This window comes from Dipodomys merriami, unplaced genomic scaffold, assembly GCF_024711535.1.
Source record: "Dipodomys merriami isolate MVZ:Mamm:240054 unplaced genomic scaffold, mDipMer1.0.p SCAF_2, whole genome shotgun sequence".
Classification (NCBI taxonomy): domain Eukaryota; kingdom Metazoa; phylum Chordata; class Mammalia; order Rodentia; family Heteromyidae; genus Dipodomys; species Dipodomys merriami.
Genome location: NW_027203381.1, coordinates 111,350,843 through 111,357,911, shown reverse-complemented (window position 1 = coordinate 111,357,911; position 7,069 = coordinate 111,350,843). Strand labels below are relative to the sequence as shown.

Below are 7,069 nucleotides of genomic sequence, written 5' to 3'. Positions count from 1 at the left end.
TAATCATAGCTACTCAGATGGCTGAGATCTAAGGATCATGGTTCAAAATCAGCCCAGGTATGAAAGTCTATGAAACTATTAAACTATCAAAAAAGCTGGAAGTAGAGCTGTGGCTCAAGTGGTAGAGCACTAGGCCTTGAGCAAAAGAAGCTCAGAGACAGTGTCTAGGCCCTGAGTACAAATGAATATTCTTTTATGCTACAGTAGGTATGACTCTTAAAGAATATTTTCTAGGTAAAAAAAGCCAGATCTCAAAGGCCACATTTGTATGATTCTATTTATGTGAAATGTGTAAGAACAGGCAAAGTCATAGAAACTGAAAGGAGATTGGTGGCTGGCAGAGGCTAGGGTGGAGGGGGAACAGAAAGTAAACATGGGTAATGGATTTTCTTTGCAAGGTTCTGGGGATGATAAAACTGTTCTAAAATTAAGTATTAATGGCATTCAGTGTATTCTAACTGTACTGAAAAAGACTGACTTGTATACTGTAAAGAGTGAATATTACAATATAGGAAACTATATATCATATTAGCATTTCTTTTTTAAATAATTTAAAATGATACAGCTTTCAAGTTCTTTCTATATTAAGTGAACTTGTCTTTCTGTGATAACCATTGAAAGGAAACAAAAATGCACACACACACACACACATTTCACAGAATGTATTCGATATATCTGATGTAGAATCTTGATATTGCATCAATCCAGTCACTGGGTAATTGAAAGAACCTCAACATCATTTGAATTTTGAAAGAAATTTCAAGGTCATAATCCAGATCACCACCATTATAAATTAGAAGGCTAATGGATTTCCAGGTAAAGCAAATCTCTCTCTGTCTCTCTTTGTCTCTCTCTGTCTCTTTCTCTCTCTCTGTCTCTCTCTTTATTTGCCAGTCCTGGGGCTTAAACTCAGGGCCTGGGCACTGTCTCTGAGTCTCTTCATGCTCAAGGCAAGAACTCCACCACTTGAGCCACGGGTCCACTGCTGGCTTTTTCTGAGTAGTGTATTGGAGATGAGTCTCATGGACATTTTTGCCCAGGCTGGCTTTTAACCATGATCCTCAGATAGCAGCCTCCTGAGTAGCTAGGATTGCAGTGTGAGCCACCAGTGCCTAGCTCTGAATTTCTATTCAAGATTTCAGGGGTGAGCCACCAGTGCCTGGCTATGAAGAACTTTCTAAAGAAGTAAAGAAAGCCAGGCACCAATCTCAGCACCCAGAAGGCTGAGATTTGAGAACCTTGGTTCAGAACTAGCCTTACAAGACTCAAATTAAGTAGCAAAAAGCCACAATTGGAGGCATGACTCAAGTGATAGAGCACCAGCCATGAGAGAAAAAGTTGAAAGCATGAGGCCCCGAGTTCAAGCATAAGAACAGAAAAAATAAAATAAAATACCCATTTTCTGTACTAAAGGCTCGATATAGAATTATCTCAGATCAATATTCCTTCTCTAATCAGTCCTTACTTTCCTAGAAGATAGGACTTCAAAACATCTTCACTCATTCTTGTTCAACAAAACCATTCCTCCCCTTATTTTTACATTTCTATTTCCCCATGCCTTTTGTCCTATTTCTCCATCCCCAATGACAGAAACTGATCTTTGGGCCAAGTGTGGTCACTTCCAAGAGAAGTCCCTTGCTTACCGTCCAGCCATTTGGCTCAAGAAACATCAACCAACAGCTTTAGAACCTCAGCAACCAGTAGGAAAACATGTTCCTGAAAACCATGCTGGACAGCTGAATTTATCTTCCCCACAGAAACAATATGCCCCCCACACTTCAGGTACCTAGGGGTAGGATACGCCTGCTGAGGCTACTCTCCGAGTTCTCCTAACAGCCAAGAAAGATGCATAAACAAGAAATGGAAATTATATTCCTATTTCCAAACAGCCAGCTTAGAAGCAGAGTCATTCTGTTATTCAAAGATGGTGTTTGTTTGTTTCTGGCCTTATTTTTCTTACTGCAGTTTTCAATCGAATGGACGCTACATTCCTACAGGAAATCACAGAGCCTATCTTTTGATTTTGGGGGACCCAAGGCCTTGGCCAGAAAGAGTCACCACAACATGAACAAGAGGAAGATGGAGCAGGGGTTTTCCTGAGGTGTGGCATGATAGTGGTGACTCATGCTACTTCCTCGTTCAATCCTTTCCATTGCTGGGGCAGAGAAGGCTCAGAGATTGGAGGAAGCAGTTTTTATTTAGAGGGGGCAGTTGGGGTAGGCCTTGGTCTTTGTTTTCCTTTCATAACAATGCCAAAGAGAAATTAAAATGCATAGCTTTAGAACTGTACCTATGAGATGTTGGAGTTCACACACACACACACACACACACACACACACACACACACACACACACACACACACACACACACACACACACACACACACACACACACACCTCCAAAGTATGGTATATGGCATACTAGGCCATTTGAAACAGGAGACATTGGGAGTCCTCAGGAGTTCTCTGTCTTTTTGTTCTTCCCTGAGGCAGATGGAGAAAGCATAATTCTTCTTCCTCGATTCCACCCATGGAAACCAACACCCCTTTCTTTCAAGCTAAGCCATAAAGCTTATTAAATAGTCTTCTCACCTTCCCTCACCTCTGACCATAAAGAAATTCTCTAACCTCCCTTGCCTGAGAGTAACTCATAAATTAGAAGAAGTCTTTCCTGACACCCAGAAGAAAGGAATGCCACAGACACACACTAAGAGGAATCCTAACGGAACAGCCTTGCTGAGTATCCCTGCATGGTCTGTCACCCTTAGGCCCTATGCGTGTGTCCAATCCCTTTCCTGGTAGTTGTCTGTTCTTCAGCAAATCTAAGTATACAAGTAATACCTTTGCCTGGGTCTCCAGTCATAATACACCAAACCTGGATCAAGTAGTCATACTTTTTCTCTTATGAACCAGCCTATGGGTCTGTGAGTATCAGCTCTGGTTGTTACAATGCTAAGGAAGGTATCAAACATTTTAATGCCTCCAGAGACAATAGGAAAGAGTGATCTGTGAAGAAAATGCACTACAAACTAAAATTAATTCCCTAGCTGGACACTCGTGGCTCATTCCTGTAATCTAAGCTACTCAGGAGGCTGAGATCTGAGGATCATGATTAGAAGCCAGCCAGCTTGAGCCAGGAAAGTCTGTGAGACTCTTATCTCCAAGTAACTGCCAAAAAATGCCGAAAGTAGAGCTGGAATGGTAGAGCAATTATCCATGAACTAGCACACAGGTACAGGCACGGGCATGGGCACACACACACACATACATACACACATACACACACACACACACACACAGTCTCTTTATTGAAAAGAGAGATGAGAGTGTGGAAGGAATGAATTGTTACACCGTAAAATAGGATGATTGCACCCACTCTGTAAGAGAAGTTCAGTTGTTAAAAATTTATATCAAACACGTCGCCAAGTCTCTGGCACATATGAAGAGTTCAGTGAAACTATTTACCATCACTTCCCTAGCTGACACAAGCTCTCGTGACTAACAGATGAACTTCCTAAACCAACAGGCCTCTGACCTCCACCAGCCTAACGCACAGAATGCTATAATAGTTGAAGTCCACACCTGACATTCCAATTCAGATAGCCTAGCTCCCTGACACTCCCACCAATGTAACCGGTAAATATATTGGCTTACGCCTTGCTTTTGTTCTGTAACCATAGAAACCCAGATGACCTCATCCCCCAGGGAATATGTCATTCAGAGTAATGTAAAGCCCCTGTCCTGGCTGTCATCACTCATTTCCATTCCAAATAAACTATCCTCTTTCTCTCCTTCCTTCCTTCCTCCCTCCCTTCCTCCCTCCCTTCCTCCCTCCCTTCCTTCCTCCCTCCCTCCCTTCCTCCCTTCCTCCCTCCCTTCCTCCCTCCCTCCCTCCCTCCCTCCCTCCTTCTCTTCCTTTCTTTCTTTCTTTCTTCCTTCCTTCCTTCCTTCCTTCTTTCCCTCCTTCCTTCCTTCTTTCCCTCCTTCCTTCCTTCTTTCCCTTCCTTTCCTTCCTTCCCTTTCTTCCTTTTTTCCTTCTTTCCTTCTTTTTTTTTTTTTTGTGTGTGTATGGGGGGGAGGAGTGGGGGTTTGTTTTTGTTTTTGTTTTTCTACTGGTTAGGACGTGAACTCAGGGCCAGGGTTTTGTCCCTGAGCTTTTGATGCTGAAGGCTAGTATTCTACCACTTCAGCCACTGTTCTACTTTCAGCTTTTTGTGGTTAATTAGAGATAAGAGTTTCACAGATTTCCCTGCCAGGGCTGGCTCTAAACCACAATTCTCAGATCTCAGCCTTCTGAGTAATTCAGATTATAAGCATGAGCTACAAGCACCCAGCCCATTTTCTTTCTTTAAAAGCAAATGTATTTTAAGTTAGTACATTTAAAGATAATAGGATTGCTATTCCAGTTTTTTCATCAAATTGTAATTGGTTAATACCATGCCCTAAAAGGCATATGAATAGTTATGTTATTGTTCAAAATGAATTTTTCCAATTTTCTGAATGTGTTTTTGCACGGTAGGAATTTTTTTTTTAAACTTAGTCATGGGGATTGAACTCAAGGCCTGAGTGTTGTCCCTCAGCTCTTCAGCTCAAGGCTGAAGAGCTCTCTCTTAAGCACCACTTCCGGTTTTCTAGTGGTTAATTGGAGATAAGAGTCTCACAGACTTTCCTGCCTGGGCTGGCTTTGAACTATGATCCTCAGATCTCCTGAGTAGCTAGGATTAAAAGTCTGAGCCACCTGCACCTGGCTACAGAAATTCTTGAATGAAAATGTCTTTACCTATAGAAGAACCAAATATGCCACCTCCAGATATATCTGTTTGGAATAAATATTATTTTGAGAAATTATAGATATAAAAGTAAGTTATCCTTTTTCAAAGAAAATTAACATATCTAATGGAAACAAAATTTAAGTGCAGGGCCTGGTGCATGCTAGGTAAGTGTTCTGTCTTCAGCACACTATTTTTTAAAATATATTTTTAAGAATGTCTCTATAAGCCGGGTGCTGGTGGCTCACACCTGTAATCCTAGCTACTCAGGAGGCTGAGATCTGAGGATCGCGGTTCAAAGCCAGCCCGGGCAGGAGAGACCGTGAGACTCCTATCTCTAATAAACCACCAGAAAACTGGAAGTGGCGCTGTAGCTCAAGTGGTAGAGCGCTGGCCTTGAGCTGAAGAGCTGAGGGACAGCGCCCAGGCCCAGAGTTCAAGCCCCACGACCGACAAAAAAAAAAAAAAGAATGTCTCTATACCAGAGAGAGGACAAAATCACTAGAAAGACAGAGTAATGAGGAAGGTACCAATTTAAATCATATCCAACCTTCCCTACCTTCTATCTTTGTTTCAGTGAAGATAACATTGAAGCGTGAATTCAGAGCCCCTCTGCTATTTTCCATCTCAAACCACCTCTTGGAGTATTTCTTATGTGTGCATAAATTATTAAATTTCTGTTTGTTTTCTCCTTGTTATTGGGATCTGTTCCAGGTAAGAACTATGAGAAGTAGGAAAAAGTAGGCTTTGAAAAAATCTAATATACCTAACAACTAATTTATTCACTAATTTTCTGTTTCTTGACTCATTTACCATTGCAAGGTTGTCAGATGCATGAAAAAATTCTATAAAGAATACCTAAAAATGAGAAAGAATTTGAATATATTATTGGATACTCTGTCTAGCTTATTCATATGAGTTTACCTATGCTTGTGTTTGACTTTAGACTAGGCTATATTACCACCCTTTAAACAAAGAAATTAACTTGGGGAAACTGACTTTGGTGCAAATAATTCCTGTACACAGAAATGCAAATTGGCCACAATGGCTATTGACCAGTTTGGTAAATGCACTGTACATCTTGTCTCACAACAAATGTTTCTTCTCTTCTGAGATGGTTGTGACCCCCATCCTTAATTCCTGAACTAACTAAATTATATAGTATACATTCATTTTATCTGGTATGAGAGACATACTTTTGCTATTTTTATTAGAATAAATCATTTGTGCAAAAGAGTTTCATGGTGATAATTATAATATGCAGATCATATAATTTGATCAAATTCATTCCATCTATACTACTATTTCTTCCAGAAATATTTATTTATTTACTTTTTTGGATGCCAATACTGCAGCTTTGAGGCCTTGCGTGCTTGATTGGCTTCCCCGCTCACGGCTGGTGCTCTACCACTGCAACCATGCCTCCAGTTATGGCTTTTGGGTATTTTTGATTAGCAGTAATCATCTCACAGATTTTTCTGCCTGGACCAACTTTAAACCACAGCCCTCAGATCTCAGCCTCCTGAATAGTTAGTATTTCAGGTACGAGCCACCAGTGCTTAATATATATTGCTCTTTCTTAATCCTTCTCCTTTCCTCCTTTTAACAGTTCTTGGTGGGTTTCATGTTATTTTCATGCAGATATGTACACACACATACAAGTATATTTAACATATTATAATATTCACCCACAGTGACCCTAAATTCTATCCTTACTTAAATTTTCTTAGGTTTTAGCATCTACTTTGGGATAACGGGATAGTAGAGCTTTATATAGGATTTACTTTTAGTATGACAGTATAGAGAGAAATAGGTAGAAAAATAGTGAGATTTCAAGAATTTGTGTGTCATTCTTGCGTAGAGACCCTGCTCATCTCCGTATCCTTCCAATGTTAGTGCATGTGCTTCCCACAGGTATAAAGTGTATCCTTTAATGAGAATACTATCACCTCCTTCACATGTATCTGGAGGACCGCCTTTGCTTTCTTTGGAGGCTCTTTGTCAGGTCCTTCTGTTTACTCACTGTGGGAAGAGCAGCAGAGAGGACTGTCTACACTCACTGGGTAAGGAGATAAACCTTGAGTAACTAGCTCTAGCTAAGAAAACCTGTGGGGCTTCTAAGGAAACAGACAGGTAAGTTGCTGGAGAAAAGCTGGGAAACATTAACCAAAAAAGAGAGGGGACTTCTACGAAGAGTTCTTGAAGCCAGTTTGATTTAAAACAGGACAATGATCAGTTCCTCTTACAAGAGTTTATTCTTTTTGGTGTTTTTTAAATTAAAATAGTGTTCATCATTTTGA

At 40.6% G+C, this 7,069-nt stretch overlaps 1 pseudogene; it reads right to left on the bottom strand.

The window, feature by feature from the left end:
- Positions 1-6,585: 6,585 nt before the first annotated feature.
- Positions 6,586-6,681, bottom strand: LOC138832657 (U6 spliceosomal RNA; annotated as a pseudogene).
- Between the last annotated feature and the right edge of the window lie 388 nt (positions 6,682-7,069).